General features: G+C 41.2%; 1 long non-coding RNA gene across 2 annotated transcripts; it reads right to left on the bottom strand.

The window, feature by feature from the left end:
- Positions 1 to 40: 40 nt before the first annotated feature.
- LOC146553974 (uncharacterized) lies at positions 41 to 16491 on the bottom strand. Of its 2 annotated transcripts, none has more exons than XR_014889641.1 (3): positions 16210 to 16491; positions 16049 to 16134; positions 41 to 15454 (listed from the first exon to the last, which is right to left on the bottom strand). It is a non-coding gene; the product is annotated as an uncharacterized LOC146553974 (long non-coding RNA). The 2 variants fall into 2 exon arrangements; XR_014889640.1 differs by having other exon boundaries at positions 15635 to 16134.
- Positions 16492 to 24391: the final 7900 nt, after the last annotated feature.

Below are 24391 nucleotides of genomic sequence, written 5' to 3' on the forward strand. Positions count from 1 at the left end.
TTGTTGTCCAAGACTGTGCTGTACATACACAATGTGCAATTAAAATAAGTGTTTTTACCAAGATTTTGGTGTAGTTTTATGGATTTAAAGCACCTGAAAATTGCTTAAGAAAGGAGAAAATCAACAATACAGTGTTAATTATTTAGCGCTGATAGTTTGACAGTCAAATACTGTGCTATCAAAACATTTACATTTGAGTCTCCTTTTGCACAAAATCAGAAATGTCCTCACAGTCTTCCTAGCTTGTTTTATAGTTTTCAGCTCAATCCCACTGGAGAGTGTGCGCTGTGTTGTTTTTGCCCATCTGGAGCCTCAGAACACAAGGTCTCCATTCAGGGAACAGCGTTAGCGCAGATTACTAAGTATATAGTGAAAGAAGGGGGAGGCTGGGAGTAGCCTTCCTCTGTTTCTCTGCTGTCCCCATATGCCATTCACAGTTACTGTGATAGATGAGCCAGGGTGCCGCAGAGACATGCCCAGCATCAAACAACAGTAAGCAAAGTGTCAGTGACAAGGATAGTACTCTCACCCTGCGCCAGAGCAAGTTGGACCCTCACAAGTGTGACTCTGGCCAAAAGGGAAATCAGCTTTAATCCCCCCAAGGGCTGTCGAGAGTGGAGCCGCAGGCTAGCAGCATGGAGCAGCTTTGATTAGACGAGCTTCTAAAGAGCTTGTAGCAAAGACGCAGCTTCATCAGGATTCACCAGACACGTTGCTCCCAAGATTAAAGCCAGACACAATTTGCTCCGATGCTGTCATTCAGAATGAATGTGAACGAGGTACCTGATGCAGTTTTGATTGTAAGATGAGGTGCTGAGCATACTACAGCTATCACCGCCCTACTGTCATTCACATTATGATGTATCATGCTGCAATTTTGTGGGAAATAAGCTTGTTTTTTTTTGTTTGATTTTTTTGGTTGGTGGTTTTTCTTTTTCACTTTATGTGGCAAAGCTTAAAAATGTGCTCAAGGCGCTGGTTTCATTATTAGTTGTTGTTTTTTTGTTGTTGTTTTTTGCATCCTCCATAGGGTTTCTTTGAGCTTAAACATTGATTTTGCAATGTTATTGGTCAATTTTTAGACACAGCTTTATTGTCTCCAGGCTGCCATTCTGTTACTGAGCGATCAGGCATCACAGGCTCAGCCTTTTTCTTTGGGCTCTTGTTTTAGAGTTTAAAAGCTGTTTATGGTCTGGAGTTTGTTGTAGCAGTAATTTAATATGCCAAAGCTGCACTGTGTGTTTTACCTGCCTGCAGGGAAAAGTGTGTGTGTGTGTGTGTGTGTGTGTGTGTGTGTGTGTGTGTGTGTGTGTGTGTGTGTGTGTGTGTGTGTGTGTGTGTGTGTGTGTGTGTGTGTGTGTGTGTGTGTGTGAAGGAGACACTATTCTGGATCATATCCCAGCAAGAGTTAACTCCCTGGGTTAAATAGTGAGCATCTGGTGTGACTTTTAAAACCTTCTGAACGAGAAAATACTCTGCATCTGGGTGTTAAATATGTGGCGTACTGTTACTGGAGGCAGTCCAGGGCACCTTTGGGGTGAGTATGAAGCAGAAAGAGGGTTTTTTTTTTTTTTTCTTGGCTCAGATTTGCTAAGGCAGGTTTTGATTTTAGGTTCAATTTGTCCTTAAGATGAGTTTGAAAAAGTTTCTACTTCATTTCACTTCAGTTTGATTCAAAGCTCTTCACCATCCTCGACCGATTTTCTTTCAGAGGTAAAGAAATAAAAATAGTTCCTGCATTAGTGTTTTCCAATGGCAAGCATTTAGATTAAAAAGTAAAGGTTACATTAACCACAAACCTAAGTGCTCAGCCCCCGAGCTTTTGAACAAACCTTTTAAGAATTTCAGAATAAAAAATATCAGGATTATTTACAAAGAAAGGGCCACAAACAAGGATTCAGAATAAGTTTTATCGTGCACCCATTAAAGGAATAATTCAGCTACTACATTAGGGATATTTTTGGAAATATACTTTCTTGCCAAGAGTTAGAAGATTTATATGCGTCTTACTGCTGGCATAATAGATATGAAACAACACAAACTCTAAGCTAGTATATTGTTTTTGTGCTTTCATGCTTTCATATTTGTAGGCATTAAATTCCAGCTGTTAATGTTGTGATTAGTTTGTTTTTAACTAGTGTTAACCAGTTTGGTTTTGGTCTGATGCAGATTTTTAATGCTGGTAGACGGAGCTTCCCCTGCTTCCACTGTTTTCAGGTTGTAGCCTCATTTAAAGATCCATTATGGATGTGTCGTCAGTGCTGATGTGGAATGGATGTATAGCACATGTGGGCTGGATGTGTAAAAGTGCAAACACTGTAGTTTGATGACGCTCACTAAGCGTGTTACCTGTCTGTTTTTTGATGTCCTACTATTGAGGTTTCTCACATGACTACAAGCATACATTGCTCAAAAGCTGTGTGCCATGTAGGAAGTGGTTAAAATTACCGGCCATGAGGGAAAACATTTTATTTACCAACTTCCTGTCAAGTGGTTCTTTAACGTTGCCGGCTGAAATCGGTCACAAAGAGGCCACTGCACCAGAAACTTCCTTGTGATTGCTTTGGTCACTAGCAGGTCCTCGCAGTCGCCTGTGGTCTGCAATCACTGGTGAATACTAGCTTAGCTGTAGTAAAGATGCAGGTCTGTATGACTACGTTACTTGCAACCTACGTTGTCACCTCGATTGTCCACTTCCAAAATGACAAACAAGTTAAAGTCACGTGGTTAACGGTCATGTGACTCCAAACCGTCAACATTCTAATTTTGGCCATGAAATAAAACAGTTAAGTATTTTTCTTTTAGCTCCAACAAAATGAATCATCTATAAATACACTTTCTCAACATTTGCTTTAAAAAAAATATATGATACTTGATATGATTTTAAAATCCTCTTAGTTATGTCAATAATTTAAAATTAATAAAATATAACAGGAGGGCAACTTGCAAAAATTGATTTCACTTTTACAGCTGAATAAACCTGAAAGTTTAATGATAAAATTACTATGTTAAAATACCAAAAATTGGATTAAAAGAGTCCGGGGCCTGATTACTTTATGTTCCTGCTGGTGTGTAATAGCCTGCGTCTGGTGTCCACCAGGAACACGATGGTTCAACAGTTGAGGTAAACAGGATGCTCGGCTGCACACTTGACCCAGATCCACTAATACAGCCTTTGAGTTAGTTTTGCAGATGTCGTTCATGGCACTGATGTTTTGATTTGCCTTTGATCAGAGTTGCTCAGCGCACCCTGAGGTAATTCCTATTTTATTATTTTTTATCTTCTATTCAAAGCTTTAGAATAGCTCTAACATGCTTGACCCTTAAACACATTTTGCAGATGCCATTGACTTCAGTTCCACTTGCAGAGATTTAAGCATCAATAAAAAGTCAAGCCACCTATCACAATACAAATTACAAGACCTGCTCTTTGATATTTCTACCTTCATTCATAATTTGCATATGTGCTCATCTGCTAATGGATTTTGGGTCAGATTCTGTGCAGTTCAAAGCAAAGCAAAGCCGGGATAAAGAAAATGTACACGCTTACACTGAGAGGTTTTATCTGTGGGAAGGGCATGAATGCAAGCGGCTCTGCACTCATACAGGGGGCAGAGACTGAGTGATATGCAAGAGCTTTGTGTTGGCAGGCTAGTGGGCCTCAGAGGAAACATGAGTTAGACTAATGTGTGCGTCTGTTTAACAAGCATGCTGGTGATGGGAGGCAGGGGCTCAGAGACGGGAAGAGTTTATGGAGAAGACGACCCCATGGGAGGTATCAGGAGTAATAGCTGACGATATGTCAAGAACAGCCCAGACAGCTTGCTTTATAGGCCAATAGGGATCAGTCCTTGTAAACTGAATGTAGATTGTCGATTTTTTTTTATTTTCCACCTTTTAGGAAAACAACACACAGAGGAGGAAGAAAACGGGTTATTGATCACTATATTTCAATCTAGGGTCACACTTTACCATTTGTTTGTGTTTTCTTAATCGCAAAGCCTTTTCTGGGCTTTAATCTGGCTCTTTAGTGAATGCGATTGTTCGCTTTGTGTCTTTAACGGTATGTCCACAGGTGCTATTAGTGCTCAGTGAGAAACCCTTTTGCGGGTGGCCAGTGGGGACATTCATATAACTTTACTCCCTTTCACTTGAAATTCTGTCTGCTGAGAGCTATTAAAACCCCATTCAATTAGCATAAGGACATGTTAATTTAGAAAATTAAGAGTGGGGCTATGTTCTGCCAGCAGTAATGAGGAGCCTAATGCAGACTGGAATAATGATAAGACATCAAATAACGACGCCAATCCTAGCAATGTAATATGGCTCTTGAAAAACCAAATGAGATCAGACACGCTAATGTTTGAACGCAGTGCCAGGGCTTATAAAGATATGAAATACAGCTTCTCGAAACTGTACCCCAAACATCAGCTTTGTTTTTAGAGTTTGACTGATGGCTGTTTAACGCCACGCTGACGTTCTCAGCCTGAAGTGACGCTGCCACCAGTGCATCATTAAAATGTGTCTATTTTCACGTCAAAAGTGGAGAATATTAAGTGTTTTTCCTTAGCGTCTTACTAGTGACAGGGTGGAACATCCTCTCAATCAGCATGAACTGTGGATCGTCGTTTGACACTAAAAATAACACAGAAAGCAGCCGAGGCTGATGGACTGATGAAATGCTGTCAGTCTGGCAGGGTCACAAATACTCTGCTAAAGTGTTGGGAGAACGCAGAGATACGTGAAGCACTTAAATGAGGAGGTGAATAAAAAAGATGTCTTTGCAACAAAATAACTCCTTTCAGATCTGAGCAACCTGGAAACAAAATATTTAAAAGACGCAATAATAATGTTGGCAAGGAAACAAGTTGTCTGCAGAACAACAAAAAATTGTTTTGTTTTTGCTACTTGGAACATTGTCCGTCGTGTGATAAAACAAAATGAAGTTACTGATTAGAAGCTTCAGAATATTTCAGACCTGGCTATTGGTTTCCCCACTATCAGCCACAATCAGCTTCATCATCTTATTTCATTTTGAGAGCCGTGTGCTGCACAATGAAATGTTGAGGATCGCTTCCTTACCGAGATTAACAACAACAGAGGCTTTCGGATTTACATAGTCTGTTTATAATGAGTAGTGCTGGTGAGCCTCCTCTCTCCACACACACACACACGCACACACACACCACACAAAGCAACCAGAAGGTTGCAATTCTTCACCCGAATCTCTCATTATTGCCGCAGCACTAATGACGCAGTGAGGATCAAGGTGCTGTATGGAGATGAAAGAGGAGATGCAAAGGATTTACAATGCTTCCAAGATCACTGATAAAGCACAGCGTAAACAAAACTTTGCCTGGGGTTCGCACCACCAGGGAGTTGGGATTTAGTCTCCTGATTCAGCGTCATCCTCTTTAAACTCGCGGCATTAGTGAGGCAGAGAGCAGAAATCCTGATGAGGCCCACCAGAGCTCCAAGCTGCAACATTTGAAGACAACCGCTCACTTTGGATTCCTTTTTTTTTCCAAGGCTCATTCACAAGCACTGTATGTTCTCTGTACTCATTATCCTGCTGCTTGTAGAAACCCTAATGTTTCCTCTAAGTGGCTCCAGAGAAGAACATACTGTATAATCGTCCATTAATCAGCGGCTCGGGACGACGTGTCAGCTCGGAACTCGAGCATCCTTGAAGCGCAATCATATTTAATGATAATCCTCAAGGCCATTTTCACTTGCTTCCAACGCCCCTATCGGCATCTAACTATGTAAGTGCGGAAGCATCCCCCCCTTTGTTTTTCTGTGTGAATGACATAAAGTCGAGTGAGGCAGATGCGCAATGTGCTGTAAGCTGCTGGATAATGTTTCATCATCTCAGAAGTCTCTATCTTCACCGAGATCTCGAGCAGTTTTCAAATGTTTACCCCCCACAACTTCCCAAAAGCATTATGTAAGCTACTTTAATTATAAATAGACACACTTTCTCTTTCTTAAGGGAATAATACAATTACATCAAAGTCCACTTAACGTAGCCCCAACGTTTGTGAAAGTTGTGTCCTGATGCCAGCGCGGCTGGTACTCTTATGTTACGTGAAGCTGCTCCTGCCACGGCGCATATTTGTCCCAAATGGTGACTTGAATTGACTGCCTCATATATTCAATGCCATTAATATTTCAAATCATAAACAAACAATTAGTTGTGTTCATTTATTCAGCAGTGTCGGGTGACACCTCCGAGGCTGGCAGCACATGCAGGCAGCACTCCTACATCACATTAATCAAACGGAGGCTGACTCGTGCAAAAACAGGCGTCTGGAGAGCGTTTTTTTGCGATTAACAGCGAATAAGTTCTCGTATAAAAGCATTCAGAATCAGCACTTCCAGCCCTGTTGGGACTGCTGGAAAGCAGAAGCTGCCATAACTGGATGAACAGCAATCTCGCAGCCAGGGAATCCTGCGGCCAATTATTGAGAGGAAACTGCCATTTTCACGGTCAGCTCCCAAAAAAACTCCACTGGATGTAGTAATTATGTCCCTAAATCACAAGCCATTAATCTCTCCAAATGCAATTCACCAGCAGAATAAATAAGCAGATCAAGATGTGAACTGTTGATTCCTGAGAGTAGATTTATGTGGCTGCCACTGTAATAATGATTGTTGTGGTAAATCCAGGCCAGTCTTGGAGCAGAGGTGAACGGGGCGAAGTCACATCACTGATGACTAAGCCAATGACTAAGCTCACCTCGAGTGAAAATAAACCACCTACCTAAATGCCCTTTGAAAGTTGTGGTGTCTTCCCTCACTAAGCTGTCTCTTCAATTAAGGACTTTAGTAGGTTGTCTGTGCAGAAGCAGCAGCAGCAGTCAGCTTAAGTGGGTCACAGTAAATCCAGTCAGGTGGTCCGAGCACTTCATGTCTTTTTGCTTGTATACCAAGTAAGGCCACTGAGCTTTAGTTCCTGCAGCACACACTGACTCACAAAAGGGGTGCTTGCACACACACACACAGATACACAGACTCTGATGGAAGCAGGCTTTTATTCTCTTTTTACATCGCAGCTTCATAGTGAAAAATACAAAAACAAGGCTAAGGTTGAGCAGGTATCTGCTGCTGTGTGAAGCTGGAATCTCACCTGCTACAAGCTGAATGGAAAAGTCTGTGTCTATTAGATAAGAGGCAGTTACATTGAAAATGTTTTTCAACTCGACTTAGAGCAAGATTTTATCTAGGCATCCATCCGTTCATCCATGTTCTTCCACTTATCCAATTCAGGGCCATGGGGCCCATCAAAGCTGTTACTGTGCAATAGGCTGGGTACACCCCGGACAGGTCACAGCCTATCGAACAGCTAACACAGAGAGCCACACAACTACTCGTGCTCACATTCACACCTACGGCCAGTTTAGAATCACCAGTTAACCTGTGCACAGAAAGACCAAAGCCAGGTGGCGGATGTTATACCTGTATAACCATGCATGTGACAAATAAAGAATCTGGAATTGAATCTATTATAAATCTATTTGTATTATATAGAGGTAGCCTTTATGTCTTCGTTATCAATATATAGAGTCAAAGACAGGACTGAGTGAGACTGAAGGACAATGGGTTTCTGGTGAGTTCATTTGCTGCACCAACATTTTGCTGGTTAGGAAAATTAAAGACAAATGGAAATGTAAAATAAAAAAATCCCTTTGAATTGTGTGTGAACACACTGTTAGTACAAACTGTTCTCATGCAGAGCATTAAATACTGCTGTTTTTTCAAAGGTGCTGGGTGTCTTTTGGCATTCTCATTCTGATGCACCAACCACTGCACCACTGGACATCAAGAGCAAACACTGAAAATCAAAAATAGTGTAAAGAGGAGGGTGGAGGATTAAACCACAAAACTGTCAACCACCCTGACAGCTTTGTCAGTTTTTTTGTTTTGCACTGAGGCTTTGTGTTAAGTCAATCTTAAAGTTTCCTGCTTGCTTTATTTGGTTAGTTTTAGGAAAGTTGAGTTAAAATATGCCCCTTCAGTATATTAACCTGCATGCTGAAGACTTTGGTTAAGGGCATCCAATTTAAAGGGGAGGCTAAGGGCTGTGGACCAGGAGTCTGTATGTGACGCCAGATCAGTGAAGGTCACAGCACAAATCTCTGGGAGGCAGCAGCTTTGCTGTAACCTCAGTATGTAATGCCTTGGGAAAGAGGGCAGTCTTGTTAACATTTCTTAATTAGCTGTAAACTCAAAGTACACCCGGGGCTGATGGGAATGTTATTATATACAAAGCAACAGAGTTCACCTTTATTCACAAGATGTCACCGCAGCAGGTCCACGTTTGATTTGATTTACACCAGGTTGCCTTTCAAATGCAACCATCAAAGGATCTGTGGATTGAACCAGGTATCGTTTTGCTTCTTAGACCAATGTCTAAACCACTAAATACAACAGAATAGATTTCTAAAAAGGTGTAGGAAAAAATGTTTATTAATAACTGAGCTAGAGCCTCAAACAAGGCTACTACAATTCAGTCTAATATCTCATCTCATGGCAAATCAAAGGTGCAAATGTTCATCTCAAAAGAGGAATCCATCGTTGGGAAGATCCATAGATGCTTCACTGGTGACTTTTTATTTTATTTTTTTACTCGCCCATAGCACTACAGGAAAAGTTGGGGGATCACCAAAGTTGGAACGATTCTGCCTTGGGAAACGATGAATATTCATAGTCCTCCATGGCAGTCCAGCCAATAGCTGAAAGGATATTTCACTTAGAAATGCAAATATCCTCACAGTAGGGCTGAGGCGATCACCGAAATAACTTCGATTCCTCCTGCAGGGGAGTCTGGGGAATCCATAGCTGTTGAGATATTTCAGTCCTGACTAAAGTGGTGCACCGACAGAGTCACGTTTGCAGCCCCGGAGCCACGCTGCTAGCATGGCTACTAAAAATACAACTGAGTTGATCTGAGTTGACTCAAACTGTGACCAAAAGAAATCACAAGAATGAAAGCGCCTTCCCTTTCGATATTTTCAGCTTTCAAAACATGCAGGAAGCTTTAGCTCGCCACGTTGCTCTCTGTCACCCTGATGAGGAACTCCTATAACACACCCGTGCCCTTGTTGAGCTATGCTGTAAGCCCGCCATTCTGAGCTATCGCTTTTAATTTCCACACACATTCATCAGGAACAATAATGAGGCTAATTTGAGGGTAAATAATTGTCACCTGCCCGTGTTCCTCACAGCGGTAGTCTCTAATGACTCCTCGCTCTGCTTCCAAACACTGCAGGACCTGGAAAGTGTGAGTATATTCTTTGAAAGTGAAGCGTGTCTTTCCTCCCTGCAGGTAAATGCCTCTGTGCTATGAGCATGCACATTTTTCAGATGATGATGATGAAAGAGCGGTTCAAGTCCGCCTGAAGATGAAAGACATGTCTGTGCTCCTCTCTGGATTCATTACTCTCAATTCAGGTGTCTTTTACACACTCCTCTGCTTTACCTTCCTTCCACCTTTCCAGCCCTTCCACTCAGCTGTCAGATCCCCCTCTCCGTGGCTCAATGAAGTCATCTTCACCCAGAGACGGGATCACAATGATGCTCAGAGGACTTTGATGAGCAAATTGAGACAAATCGGCTGAATTTCTGCAGCTCCTGGATTGCACGCCCAGCACTAAATGGCCTCCTTGTGGCAAATCCCATCCTCATCTTTTAAAGATTTAACAGATAAATGCAAAATCCATGTCCACACGCACACACATGCTAATAAAGTGAAGGTCGCGTGTTTTTTAACTCTTTCTTTTGACGTGATTGACTGAATCCATAAAACGGGGTTTGTCATTTTCGCTTCTCTTGCCGCTGACTAAATTGGGCAAGGTAGATGGCTGCGTGTTGTGCTATTTTTTGGAGTGTTTTGTGTTTGTTTTCTTGTTACATTTCATTCTTATTTGTTTTTTTCTTCCACACTGAAATCCATCATTATATTCTCTTTCTAAATCTTCACAAGATCTAGGTTGGGTCGTCTCTGTAGATCTCTCACAGAGAGGAATTTTTGATGAAAGCTATACTGTATAAATAAATCTGACTTCCAGCAAAGATCAAAACGTTCTGAATGCCTGGTTTTTTCGGCTCATATATATTTTGTAAACGTGTTGTCTATCCAGTATTTAATTTGGCACCTCAGAGTTGACTCGTGTGAAGAAAGAGTGGGGTTTGTTGTTGTTGGTTTTTGTTTTGTTTTGTGTTTTTTTTTTCCCTACGGAGGTTACTGAAGGATTGCGAAGCAGCAACAGACAGCGTGACTTTGAAAATAATGGAGAGAGAAGGTGCAGAGCGCTTATTTCATTGGCTGTCTGTAGCGGCTGTTGTTGCCACTGTGACAATATGACAGCGAAAACAAATTACAGGGAACAAGGGTCGGGAGTGAGAGTCTACCTGATAGTCAAACCTGACATTGTTGCACCGTTACTCAACCTGACTGACTATCTGACACAGTTGATAACCTCGTGGCTTTTCTGTCTGTCACTGGGTATCCTCCTCATGTGGCCTACTCGACTCCTGGCAGGAGAAGAGGAGAGATGCGCAGGGTTATTTCACAGATCATAAAGCGTCAAAGACATGCAGCGTGACGAGCGACAGCTCTGACCAGAGACATTGTCCTAAATCGCCCAGAAGATGAGAGCGATCTAGGAATAATATCTTAAATTCCCGCCTATGAGATAAATGAAAGTCAAGGGAATAATGCATTTGGTGGGGTGATGGACTGTGTGAATGGTGAGAATGAATCCCACTGAACCTGATAAAATGACTCACACGGTGGCCGTACTGGGCAGAGAAGTTATAATACATAAGCTGTCACCTCTCCTGGGTCAATCTAAAAGCTTTCTTTCTTTTCTTTCCTGTTCTTTTACTTCTTGTTATGTAGCTATAGCCACATTACAGCCACACTCTCTGTCAGTGCGCTGATAATCAGACTGAGAAGTGTGCAACATTTGACCCTAAATCTGTATGGCAACTTATACAGAACTACATTTACATTCACTATCTAGTCACCAACTGTCCCAGCTTGCCTTCTGCTGCTGGACACGTAGTACACACAGTGGGTTTATCGCGATCTTGAGGTTATAACAGATTGCGGCAGATGCTGATGACATACATTAGATTAAATCATAATATTAAAACTGATGAGACGAAAGACTTATTAGAGCTCTGGGGAATTTTCCAGAATTCCCAGGAATTTCCCGGCTACTTCAGTCTTTAATCGGTCTTAATTTTTTCTTTACTTTGGTTTTTGTTACCATTTTTCTTTATAAATTTTATGAAGACGATCACCTTTTGAAATCAAACGTTTTTAGGAAAACTCGATGGCTTCATTTTCGTTCAGTTTTGTGTCAGTACGGTTGTTGAATCACAAGTCTCCACCATCCCGACCGTCTGCGAAAATCTGCAGTGTTTCATGTGTAAACCGCTCTCTGTGTGCCAGTCAGTTTTTTCTTTTGAAATAATGAGAAGTTAGTTTTAATATCTTTGCTGCTCTACTGTTGCTGCAGTTTTGATTTTGTTTTATTGGGTTTCCGTTTTTCTTTTGAGTTTCTTATTCCTCGGGGGTCTTTTTTAGTTGCTTCAGTGATTTCCTATCAGCTCCTCCTTCTGTCTCTGTCAGTTAGAGGCTCTGTTTACTGGCTAATGTGAAGTTTTCTTGTTTCCCTCTTCTTGTCTGTTGATTATTTTCTGTTCTTTCACATCGTGTGTTAGTTTTGTTTCCTGTCTGTGTGCTCAGGACTCCCTGACTGTTTTCACCTGTTGATTTTTTCACCTTTGTTCTTCTTCCTCAGTTTCTTGTGTGTAATAAGTCTTCTGTGTACAATATAAACTCCTGGGTTCACTGTTGTCAGTGTCAAATCATCTATTATGTTTCCCTACATGCTGCCTTTGCTGCCCCCTGTAATCGCCTATTTTCCTTGCTCCTCGTGGAGTTCTGGGTTTTTTGGATTAGCTTTTTGTTGTTCTTGTTGTTGTCTGTTTTTTTTTGTTTTTGTTTTTTTTTTTATTCAAGCAGCCATTAAAGCTCCCCTTCTTTTTGGACCAATCCTCAGTTCTACACTTCACGCCACAAAAAAAAAGCAAAATATCAGTTTCCTCCATGTAATGTAATTATATTTGCATCTTCTGTTGTTCATTTGAAAAAGCAAATGTTCAACCTTTACCTGGTAGCCACCAAGTCATATCCCAGCAGAACGCCCAATCACATTTCCTGCCTACGTCAGGTGATACCCTGCAACATATTTCATTTGTAACATAGCTGCTACTCAAACTGATTTGCACAGCTCACAGTTGCTGTGCTCTGCAAGCCGCTTTGCAACCCACCTTCAGCTTAACTCCACACTTTATCATGAATCTGACTTAATCGGTCTCACTGACGCCTCCTGTGTTGTGTCTTGGGGTCTTTCCACAGCTCTGCTCCCTCCCAGCTTTGCACATAATAAAGCAGGGAGGTCCCTGAACAGAGCCTTGCTTCCAAATAGGAATAACTGCAGCTACAAATAACAATCTTTTTTCAGCTATAGTGGCACTGACTGAAATGTATTTAGCTCATATTGCAGTGGGTGATAACTGAATGTGCTTGCCATGAAGACGATTTTTGTTCGGTTTTTTATTCTGTGTATCATTACCATGTGCTGTATTCATTTTTAAATTCAAAATAGCAAAGAAAAATGTGCAGACAATCATCTTTACTGCCATGGGATTAGGTCAGTATACTGATGGGCCTCAAAATAGACATTGTAGTTATTTGTTGTACTGTTTGAATAGGCTCAGTAAATGCAGCAGCTCACTCACTGTTAGCAGGTCTAAGGGATTTAGGTGTCCTCTGGGCCATTGCTAATTTTCCTCAGACTCCTGAGGTATTTATAAAGCTAAAATGTTTAGTGAATAACTTTAGACTAAACCGAAATGACAAACTGTATGTGTATTTGCTTTTTGCCATTTGGGAGCTACTTCTAAACTCGGGTTATGCTCTTTTGTGAATGCAACCTAAGTGTTTTCAGAGTACAGTCTCACAAAGCTAATAATATGGCTGTAGACTGCTACTATTGTGCCTCTCTTATTCAGTATGGTTGGAAGCCATAAAATGCCCTCTTTGTGTAGATTTACTAAAAGTCACCTGATGGAGTGAGTGCTTTTTTCCAGGCCATTTCCTACGCACTCAAAATCCTTCACAAAAAGGCACCGGGGCTGGAACTAGTTCACTCTACAGAGGAATAAAATGTGTGATCACTTATGCATACTATTTTAATTAAATGACTGGCTACTAAAATTAACCTGCATATAACCCCCGCAAACCACATCAGGAAACAGCTCTTATGTATGTATCACAGTCATGAGAGGTGTTTCCAGAATGACCCCGGCCTCTTAAGACATGTTATCCTCTATTAGCACGACATTAGACTCACACAAGGCATTCACTAGTGACTCCTAATTAAACACAATCAGCGCAGCCTAAGTCTTCATTCCTGTCTTGATAAGCCATAAGAGCTCTCCGGGGTAAAGTGAGCGCTAACACGCAGTGTGGGGGGATTACGATTAGCTTTAAGATCTGCTTACTTCCCGCTGCCCTTGTTCGTCCTCAGCAGTCTGTCTTTAGCAGGCTCAAACTCCCAGTGAGCTAAACGAACATGCACTTATATCACCAATGTGGTTGTTAAAAACTCTCCAGCGTCTTCATCTCACTCCAGCCTCAGAAATTGACAGCTTAAGCTGCGCCACGGTGAACTGGCTCACATTCGGCATTGGCCTCTGTGAGTACCGTCACCATATGTTAATTTGACAACTGAAGGCTTGTTGAATTACTTAGGGGGGTTGAACTACATCTAAGTTTTATTACTGCTATGGCAGATGGTTAATGATCCACAGCAATGATAAAATATTTTATAATGATCAAACTCTAACAACTCCTGGCAGCGGTGCTATGAGATGGGTGGAAGGAGACAAATAATTTAACAGCCTTCTGTCTGTAGAAAGCTCTGAAACATTTTAAGTACACTACGAAGACAAAGCAACTGAGCCTGCAGCGGCCCAAACGCCACATGTTTCACAGTGGACTGAAATCTCTGTCAGTGCCCTAGACTGACATTCTGAGGCAGGAGTGTTTCGATGATTGCAAGTTTAGCTCACTGGGTCGAGGGTTGTAATGCCGTTGCAGAGTTTTGCCTTCGAATCAGCCCCGAGCTATTTGCTGGATGTCTGACAGCTTTCCTGTCCACAGGCTCTGGCTCAGGTCTACAACAGGTCAGCTACCAATCCAAAGGTTGGTGGATAGATTTCTGGATCCTCCAATCCATACTGACCACTGAGTTGTCCCCAATGCATCCATCATACTGTGAGTGTGAGTTTGCATATAGATAAAATGCAGCATGAATGTGTTTGTGACTGGCTGAAAGAAACTTGTATTAGAAAATGCTTTAAATGTTCAAGTTATAGTATAGCACCAATGCATTTGCCATAAAAAAGATCCCAAAAGTAGTCTTTTATGTGTGTTGAAAACAGGCACAAATGAAGCCGGTTCCTAACATGCACCTGCATCGCTCTCTGTAGGTACCTGTACTTTTGTGGGCAAAGAAAGATAAAAGCCATTTTAGCCACCATGGTTTTTAGTTAGCGACCTAATCCATCGATCATGAAACCTACTACTGTTTTGTTTTTTTAATGTCAGCATTTAATAGCATAAATTCATCCATTATAGCAGCAACATAAATATGATAAGTTTAGTGTTATACTTAGTTCCCCCCGACAGAAAAAAAGTCTTCTTTGTTAGAGCTAATGGTCTTATAAGAGCACAGTCCTCTAAATAGCTCCCTCTCACTGAAAAGACTATCAAAATCTCTTTGGAGGGAAGAAAAATAACGTCAATGGCTTTCATCTCCATTTATGAAATTACCCTTTTAGCTTAAGTGCTCTGATGAATTTGCTCAAAACTGAACATATTGCAGATGAATTTTTCCTCTCTCTTGCTCCCCCCATAACAAGTAATTCTCGCTTAACATGTGTGTGACCAAGTGGTCGGCGGGGTTATGCACAAAATAAATAAACTTAACAACGCCACCTAGGGGAATTACACCCCCAGGAAATATATTTAAGAAAAATAAATAAAAGGAATAAAAGAAGACCGCACAGGTTCAAGGATGCACACTGAGGCAGGTTGGCTTCCAATATTAAAACAGTTTTATTTATAGGAATAAATAAAATATTATAAATAATATTTTATAAATAAAATATTAAAAGTCAAGATGTAGCGTCATTATTGACAGTGTCCTACAGTAAAAATAAACAATCGTGGAACTTGGACTTACCAGCAGCCGTGGAACCAAAAGAAAATCACACCAAAAGAATCACTGCAGACCACCCAGTGCTGTACAAAAGAAAGTGTGAAAACGACCCACCACCTGAGGTCCCAGGGCCACTGGCTCGTCCTCCTTCACTGAAATAAAACACAGAAAAGTATGTTAAAAGAATAAAAGGACACTGAGCGTCAGGCTCGCTACAAATCATAAAAAGACTAAAACACACGTTAATAACTTTAATAAAAGAAATCTCACTCACACACACACACACACACACACACACACAGGAAAGGCTTATTCCCCACGGGTCAAACTACCACTCGTGCTGGTAATAATTATTCTCAGGCGTAGGCCGGTCTGGCTCCCCACCGGCTGAGACCGGCCACCCAGGCGATTTAGAGTCCCAGCACGACACTCGGGCAGAGAATCACTTCAGCCCGATCACAGAAGTGTGGGTACGAGCAACAGTCCAGGGTAAAATAGAACACCAGGCGAACCCAAAAAAAGGTAAGCCTACTTAATAAAAACAAGATAAGACAAAACGAGACAAGACAGCAGACTCCACCAAGGAGGAGTTCACAACAGCAACTGAGAAGGCAGTCCACTCTTCCAATTTAGGTTGGACAATTTACCATGGAGAGGTGAGTACAGCAGTGAACCCTGAAACAGATAAGTGTAACCTTAAACTCTTATAGCTATGAATGCTAATAAAAGTAGTTCTAACAGCTTACCCCAGGACCGGAGGCACTATACTCTCATTGGTGGAGATACCACGAACACCTCTCTCCGCAATGGCAGAATTAAACAGACTGCTGCGCTACAACAGGCCGGAAAAGGATATTAACACCAATTCCAGTATTCGGAGGGAATCCAAGGTTAAGCGAGAGCATACCTGTAGCTGTCGTATAATCGGCTCTTGCTGATCAATCCGTCGCAGTACGCCAGCATTTACTGCTGTATCGTACCAGAAGCTCGGGAGGAATTAATCCAACAAGACATCGGCTTAGCTTTATACAGGCTAGCGCCACCCTGCAATCAATGTGCAGGTGGGTTCCCAATTAACCCGATCACCTGATACAAGGAGCGAGTGCAGTGGAAAGAGAGCGAGGGTGGTAGAGCGAGCGAGAGAGAGAGAGAATGAGAGAAGAAAAACAACGGAAGGCGAGTAGCCCATCTGGCTACATGTGCTTGGATTTCTTTTGGATTCTCTTTGAATAAAGCTTTACAAACAGGGGAGGGGAGACGTGAGTCTCCTGGGGCCATATTGTACAGGGTCAAAGCTTGTGCTTTATAGAAAAGAGAATAAGTGAGGCTAAATGTACTTTTTACCCACCAATCAGCCAAAACATTAACACCACTTGGCCAGTTTTCTCTTATCCAGCCACCAAATAGTGCAAACCAGGTACAACCATGGGAACACGGCCTCTGGCATTGGGATGTTGCCACCTGATTCTTCAGATCCTGATAGTTTAGGAGTTTGGACTTTGTGGATCGGATCTTTAGATTCTTGATCGCGCTGGGATGCAAGCTTTGAGGGCTGGGCATAAATGCCTCAGGCTCTTTGATAGGTTCCCCGACCTGAGAAGCACTTATAATGGGCACATTGTTCTGCTGGAGGGGATTGCTGTCATTAGAGAGCGCCATTGGTCTGCAATGGAGTTTTGGTGGCTGGAATGTGACTATGTGTAGTTCACTCAGATGTCTAGCAGCCCATTGGATTTTAATGAAATGGTCAGTATTGTTCCTCTCACCTCTCAGTGGGTTTTAATGTTTAATGTCATTACATTTACTTCAGTGCCACGAGTTTCTGGACAACGACAGAATTTTCATATTTTTGCTAGTCAATGTGTGATGGAAGTGCAGAGTTTCAGCTCTAATTCAAGACGTTTATCAAAAGTATTGCATTAAGTTTTATATACAGTCCCCCATTTAAGAAGTTCAAAACTAATTGGACAATTGACAAACAAGTTAAAGTGAACTTGTACAAGAATGATGGAAAGACATAAGTATGGAGAAGGAGAGAAACAGCTCATGATCTGAAGTATGCCACATTATCTGTCAAACATGGCAGAATTATACGATATGGGCACGTAAGGCTGCCAGTGGGAGTGGGTCACAAGTGTTTATTGTTGATGTGACTGCTGATAGAAGCAGCAGGATGAAGTGTACAGGGCTGTACTCTCTGCTCAGATTGGACAGATTGAACAAAGCTTCACAGCAAAAATGGACAATGAGCCAGGACACTGCAAAACAAACCCAAGAGTTTGTCAAAGCAAGGAAATGGGATATTCTTCAGTGGCCAAGTCAGTCACCTGATCTCAGCCCAACAGAGCATGTTTTCAGGTATTAAACATAAACTGGAGGAAGGAAGACCCACAGACAAGCGAGAACTGAAGGCTGCCTTACAGAGCAATTGGTGATGTCCATGACTTCTAAACTTCAGGCAGTCACTGTCTGCATATTTGAATTTTATATCAGTTCTGTAAACTATGTATAAAACTGTCTATAAGTCACACACAGTTAGTGCAATACTTTTGTTAAAGCCCTTGAAACTCTGCACTTCAATCACGTCTTGATTGTTTGATTTTAAATTAACTGCGGTGGCGTACAGAGACAAAGCTGCAGAAGAACTTCGCCATTATCCAAATATTTATGGACCTGATTAGTAATGCTGTCTCAGCTCTATTTTGGGGTTAGCGAATCAACATGCTGTAATACTAAGACGGGGAAAATGGAAAACATCACATCCTCTAACCATAAGCACGTTGCAGTGTCATTGCTGGCACGCTACCATGATGACATTAGCATTTGTCTCAAAGCACCACCGTGCCAGAGACGCGGCTTCACGGTGATGCTCGCACGACTGTCGAATCTTAATCTTCTATCCAAACTGTGTGAATGGACACACCAGACTCAATATACAATGGTTAACAGAAAACCAACATTGATTTTTTTTTACAGCCGAAATTCACGATCACCATTGTCAGTCTTGGGAGTGCCAAGATAATGTGATTCCAATAGATTTATAACAATCAGACAGAGAATCGGCTCAGGAGATTGAGCCATTTCACAGAGCAGGGGATAAATATCATTACAGCCTTAACTCCAGCCGTTATTTCCACTTCTCATTGCAAGAGAGAATACTGATTTAAGCTATCATCTTCAGACAGGTACTCTTATAGCAATCATCCATTCCCATTAGGCTTTAGTCACACCCACTGATTCAAGCAGACAAAATAGGTCTAGAAGAAAGCTACCCTATAGCACAGATTAGTTAAACGTCACCAAAACGTATTCATAAAAATTGCTCGCGGTGATGTACCAGAGCATCCATCTTTTGTTCATTCAGAGAGAAGAGATACAGCAGAGATACAGTTGAAACGTCTGCATTTCTTTAAACTAAAAACTGGCATACGTGATAAAATATGCTTACGCATGCACAACTGTTCCCGGTGGATAACACATGAAAGCATTATAAACATTTTTCTTTGTTGTCTGCTGTGGAAATATGCAAGATAATGTGCTCCTTTGAGGAGGGGGGGGGGGGGGGGGGTGAAAGACAACAACAATGCAGAGTATCTAGGGGTTTCTGCAGGATAAGGACATTGATCAGGAAAACAAAAACAGTATTTTCACACCAGGTTCTGTTTGTTTCTGCTATCTACAGAAGATGGTGCACGTATCCAAATAATGCACATGAACAGTGTTTAGGACACATTCATTAGCTTGTTGCAGGCGTACATGCTCACACGCTCCTATGACCTATGAAACGGTGCATTCCTTCAGGTTCATGTCCATGCCTGGTGTCCATGTCTTCATTTCTTCTATTTGGACTTCTGATTTTCACATACCATTTGTGCAGCGGTCCTTTTTTATTCCACCTTAACAGTTTTGAACAGTGTAAGAAACTAACAGATTGTTGTTAATGTGAAAAGATAGGGAGGAGCGGCGCATAAATGAGAAGTGCTGCAGGATAATTAGGATGTGACGCTGATTGACGCAGCGCAGGCGTGACTCTGCCTCCATCTGCTGGACAAATGTTGAACATCACAATAACTCAAGGTTAACGTGACGCACGTTCCTACTGCCTGTTCAAAAACTGCGGAGCCGTTTTTTCCGAAGCTTAAAATCCTCCATAGACTCATAAAAAAGTAGATGTGCCAGGTAAATTTACTCCACTTCTCTGTTGTGGCAAATAATGAATCACAGAGTGCTGTGCAAAAGTCTCTCTTTTATAAATATATATATTGTTTCCAGTGAGTCAGACTTTCTTGATATTTTTAAAGTTGTATGAGCAATAGTTTCCAAGTCTTTCTGGGGGGGTCATTAAATGGTTTTCTCTTTTGGCCTTGGCTGCCTTTTCAAGCATTTTCAGCTCAGTCCTTGTAACTGACTGTTTTCACAGGAAGGCAAGTTTATTTATATAGCACAATTCAACAACAAGGTGATTCAAAGTGCTTTACAGAGACATTAAAAACAAAAACAAATAAAAAGCATGATTTAAAATTGATTAAAAAAAACAGTAGATAAAATCAGTAGTTAAAATTTAAGTTTTGAAATTTAAGCTTAAAAGTGTGGATTTAGTGCTTTATTCAAATGCAGCTGAGAACAGGTGAGTCTTCAACCTGGATTTAAATAAACTGAGTGTTTCAGCTGATCTGAGGCTTTCTGGGAGTTTGTTCCAGATATATGGAGCATAAAAGCTGAATGCAGCTTCTCCGTGTCTGGTTCTGACTCTGGGAACTGATAAAAAAAAAAAACGGATCCAGATGACCTGAGGGATCTGGAAGGTTCATACTGGGTCAGGAGGTCACTGATGTATTTTGGTCCTAAACCATTCAGAGCTTTATAGACCAGCATCAGAAGTTTAAAGTCTATCCTCTGACGGACAGGCAGCCAGTGTAAAGACCTCAGAGCTGGACTGATGTGGTCCACTTTTTTGGTCTTAGTGGGGACTCGAGCAGCAGAGTTCTGAATGAGCTGTAGTTGTCTGACTGATTTTTTAGGTAGACCTGTAAAGATGCTGTTACAGTAATCAAGCCTACTAAAGATGAATGCATGGACTAGTTTTTCCAGATCCTGTTGAGACATCAAAAGGTTTGTCTTTTGTTTATTTGCTGATTTGTCTGTTTGTTAAACCATTTGACTTTGACCTGTGAATAAGTCAAGCATAAAAAAGACACGTAATTCAAGGGATGAACCAGTTTTGTGTCTACACATAACAGACAGCTTAGTAAAGAGCCAGGTTTCAGTTGTATCTTTAGGCACTTTGTTACCAGCGGCTTGTCATAAAACACATTTTTACTCATTTCTTTAGATTAATGTCTGAAAAATGTCAAAGATGTGACAGAATATTCATATTTTTTATTTCAATAAAGTGGTTCCACAAAAGCTATTAACTAAAAACTTGAGATATTGCAACAATGGCATGCAGTGTGGATGTCAAATTTTTTGAGAAAACTGAGGATTTGGAGAAGAAGTGGCGGGAATGCAGCAGATGAACAGTATCTGAAAATCATGTCCTTAAGAAATAGGAAAAAGAAATTCACCAAAGGTATAAAACGGGACTTGAAAGATACATCTGGTGCTTCGGTTGATCAGCTACTGTTCACTGAGGCCTCACCAGAAATGGTCTCAGTAGCTGTCAAGAAGCCAAATTTTAAGCAAAACAGGCAGAAAGGGCTGAGGTGTGCTGAATTAAACAAGAACTGGACTGAAAATAGGTGCCAACAGGTCTGATGGAGTGATGCATCCCATTGAGAAAATGTTGATTAAATTGTTGTCAGCATGTACAGTTGTCCAATTTCATTGTACTGTTGTACTATGTATGGCTGTGCAATGACAATAAAGACTTATCTTATCTTACAGAGGAGTTTCTACAGCGATGGAGGCTCCGTCACAGTTTGAGGCTGTATTTCAGCCCGTGGTGTTGGGGATCTTGTTAAAATTGATGGATAAATGAAGAAAAATATAAGCCACCATGCAATACCATCTGGAAAGCATTAAGGTACCAATGGCCCTATTTTTCAGCATGATCCCAAACATACTGCCAATGCAGTAAAAATATACCTGAAAAACACACAATGGAGCACTATCAGTCATGAATCGGCCTCCCCAGAGCTTGGACATCAGCTTTATTGAAGCAGTGTGGGATCATCTAGACAGAGAACAGGCAGCCAACAAAGCAGAGCTCCGAATGTCCTCCAAGGATCGTGGAGAACTATTCCTGAAGACTACTTAAAGAAATTAAAAGAAAACTGCTTGAGAGACTTCAGGTGGTCATACCAAATACTGGCTTTAACACTCATAAGAATTGTATAAACTCTTTTTTTGCCTTATGTGCTGCATGTTTGCATATGTTTCACTAAACTGAGGCACATGTTTCCCTTTTTTCTTATGCAGTATAAAGAAATCAAAGCTTTTGCGGAGTCCAATAAATCAGAGGAAAATATAGAACATTTTGTGTGTGCCAGATCTCTCATATCCCACAGACTGAGTGAAGCAAAATGTATAATCCACAATGTGTCCATCCTAACCCTTCTGTCATTGTGACAAGCTACCAGGGGACCATGTGTTTGATGATAAATAGGACTGAGTGTGGAAATGTAGTCTCACTAAACACTGGAATGATAGCACCAAAAAAAGTCAATGGAGGAATGCCAGGCGAGTGAAACTGGAAATCACGTGGTGTTGTGTTCATCGGCCCGGCTAGTCTGTGACACGTCAGACCCGAAAATACCAGGACATCCTTCAATGTGTCACCTGCTGAGTTGTGTTTATACCAGCATGCCATTTAGGGAAATCATGATTGTTTAATCTTACCCTGTAGAGAAAAGGACAGCCTTTTTAGCCGCATTGTCCCTTTGACGATAACGATGATATGTCAGGTGCTTCTTTGACTTTGGTTTCTTTCCAGTACTCGATCTGTCCCCAGAGCTCGGTCACAAGCTTTTTATTTTTGTAAATAAAAACAAATCCATTGAGATTTCGAAACGCAGCCAAGAGCGTACTTTCCTCAGAAGGAAAACCAAAGTTTGGAGGTCACTGCTGATAAAGGCCGGATGTGTTTTCCACAGCTGGGTAATTTGTAGATTAAAATAATATTGTCACACATGTGACTAGCGTTGGCTCATCAAATGATGCATAGTATTCCCACCAAGGGAGGACAAAATTCCCACACATGTCTTGCCCTCCTTGGATGCTGGGGAAAGCTACCGAGATTGGAACAATATGGCAATATGGGAAATTTGTGGATCACTGCTGTCAATTAAATGATAAAACATCACTAAAAAGCAGCCTGTAAAAGCTTTAATACAGATAACAGCAAATTTATAGCAACAATAAAAGCCACTGTGCACAGAAGCATGAATTTATATTCTTCACTCCCACTGTTAGTGTTTGGAAAATTCAGACCTACATTAACCTTTTAATAATGTGTCTTTCTCTTTTTGGTATATACAACAGAAACATTTCCTCTTTCCACTCACCTCACAGCTTTGTAAATCAAGACCGTCAGTGAAGAGACGCTGGGTTACAGAAGGACACACAATCCGTCTGCACTGCGGTTATTACTTTTTCTCTCTTTATCACAATAACTCAATAACTGGAAAATTTCAGAAATAATACATTAAAAAAAGGATCAGAATGGAAAAAATGAAATAAGGATATAAAATTAGAGGAAGGTGATGAGACGTGATGGCGTTCAGTCATCTAGGCCTCTGCCACACATGCACTTTTTTCCATTAATCATTAGCAGCATGTGCCACAGATGTATGACAGGCTTGCACAGTCATAATCTTGTGACTGCAGCTGCGTGCGCGTAAACATCACTACATCCAAACTAGAGATGTTACTGTCTTGACATTTATGTGTTTTTTTTTTCTGTGGGAAATAATCTACCTCCAGTTTAGACCGGCTCAGAGTCAGTTGTGGCTGAAGCCAGTGCTTGAGCCTTATCACGTACTCCTGACTGAGGGGAAACTTCTGGAGCCGACACAAAAGCGGCAAAAACTGTGGGTCCTCTAGGTGCCACGTGAGTCTGACTCCAAAAGGGAGTGAGTCCCCATAGACTCCCATGTTACAGGATTAGAAAGCATATTTACAGGCTGGTACAGAAACAGTTTTGATTTCTATGGATAGTTTCCCCCCCTCATAACAGCTCTGAGTGACCTGGGGTGACTTGCTTTTATAACTCATCCACATGAATACTAGAATTAGGCCTGTGGGCGTGCTGATTGACAAATGTCTGTAAGCTGGAGTTGATCAGAGTCTCATAGGCAACCACAGACTGCAAGAACCTCTTCACTGTGTTTGTATTGTTGGAGGCTTTTGGAACATTTTTAATGTTTGAGCTTCAGCTTTGATGGGTGCAAATTCCAGGAATTTATTATTGGGCAGTTGAAAACCATTTAATAACACTTATGAGTGTAATATTTTTTTTTGTTTTATTTATGTATTTGTTTATTCATTGTTTTGAAAAAAAAATAATAATTTAAATGATTAGTAATAAACATCAAGTGAAAAAAAAAAGTTTCAAATTTGGTTGGTCTACTGACCTCAAAGGAGGTTAGAGGTCAAATGTGACATCAGTTCAATTCATTTTAATTTAATTTATATAGCGCCAAATCACAACAGCAGCTGCTTTAAGGTACTTTATATCGTAATGTAGACATTACAATAATACAAAGAAAACAGAGAGGACCCCAACAATGAGACGACCCCCTCTGAGCAAGTGCTTTGATGACAGTGGGAAGGAAAAACTCCCTTTTAACAGGAAGAATACTCTGGCAGGACAAGGTTGAGGTAGGGGCTGCCATGCTGCTGTGACCGGTTGGAGGCGAGGGAAGAAGACAGGACTAAAGACACGCTGTGGAAGAGAGCCAGAGATTAACAATAACTAATGATTCAATGCAAATTAGTGTATAATTAGCCTTCCGCAATTTTAGACTAATAAATTATTAAGCTGACCTTGAGTACTTCAGTTGGGTGTAAGCAAATTTTGAATGAATTGTTAACCAGACCCCACTCTACACCCAAGTTATCGTGTTTAAAGACAGAATGACATGCAGGGACAC

This window comes from Mchenga conophoros, linkage group LG18, assembly GCF_057382185.1.
Source record: "Mchenga conophoros isolate Kocher_MC1m ecotype Shallow Benthic linkage group LG18, M_conophoros_male_GT1.1, whole genome shotgun sequence".
Classification (NCBI taxonomy): domain Eukaryota; kingdom Metazoa; phylum Chordata; class Actinopteri; order Cichliformes; family Cichlidae; genus Mchenga; species Mchenga conophoros.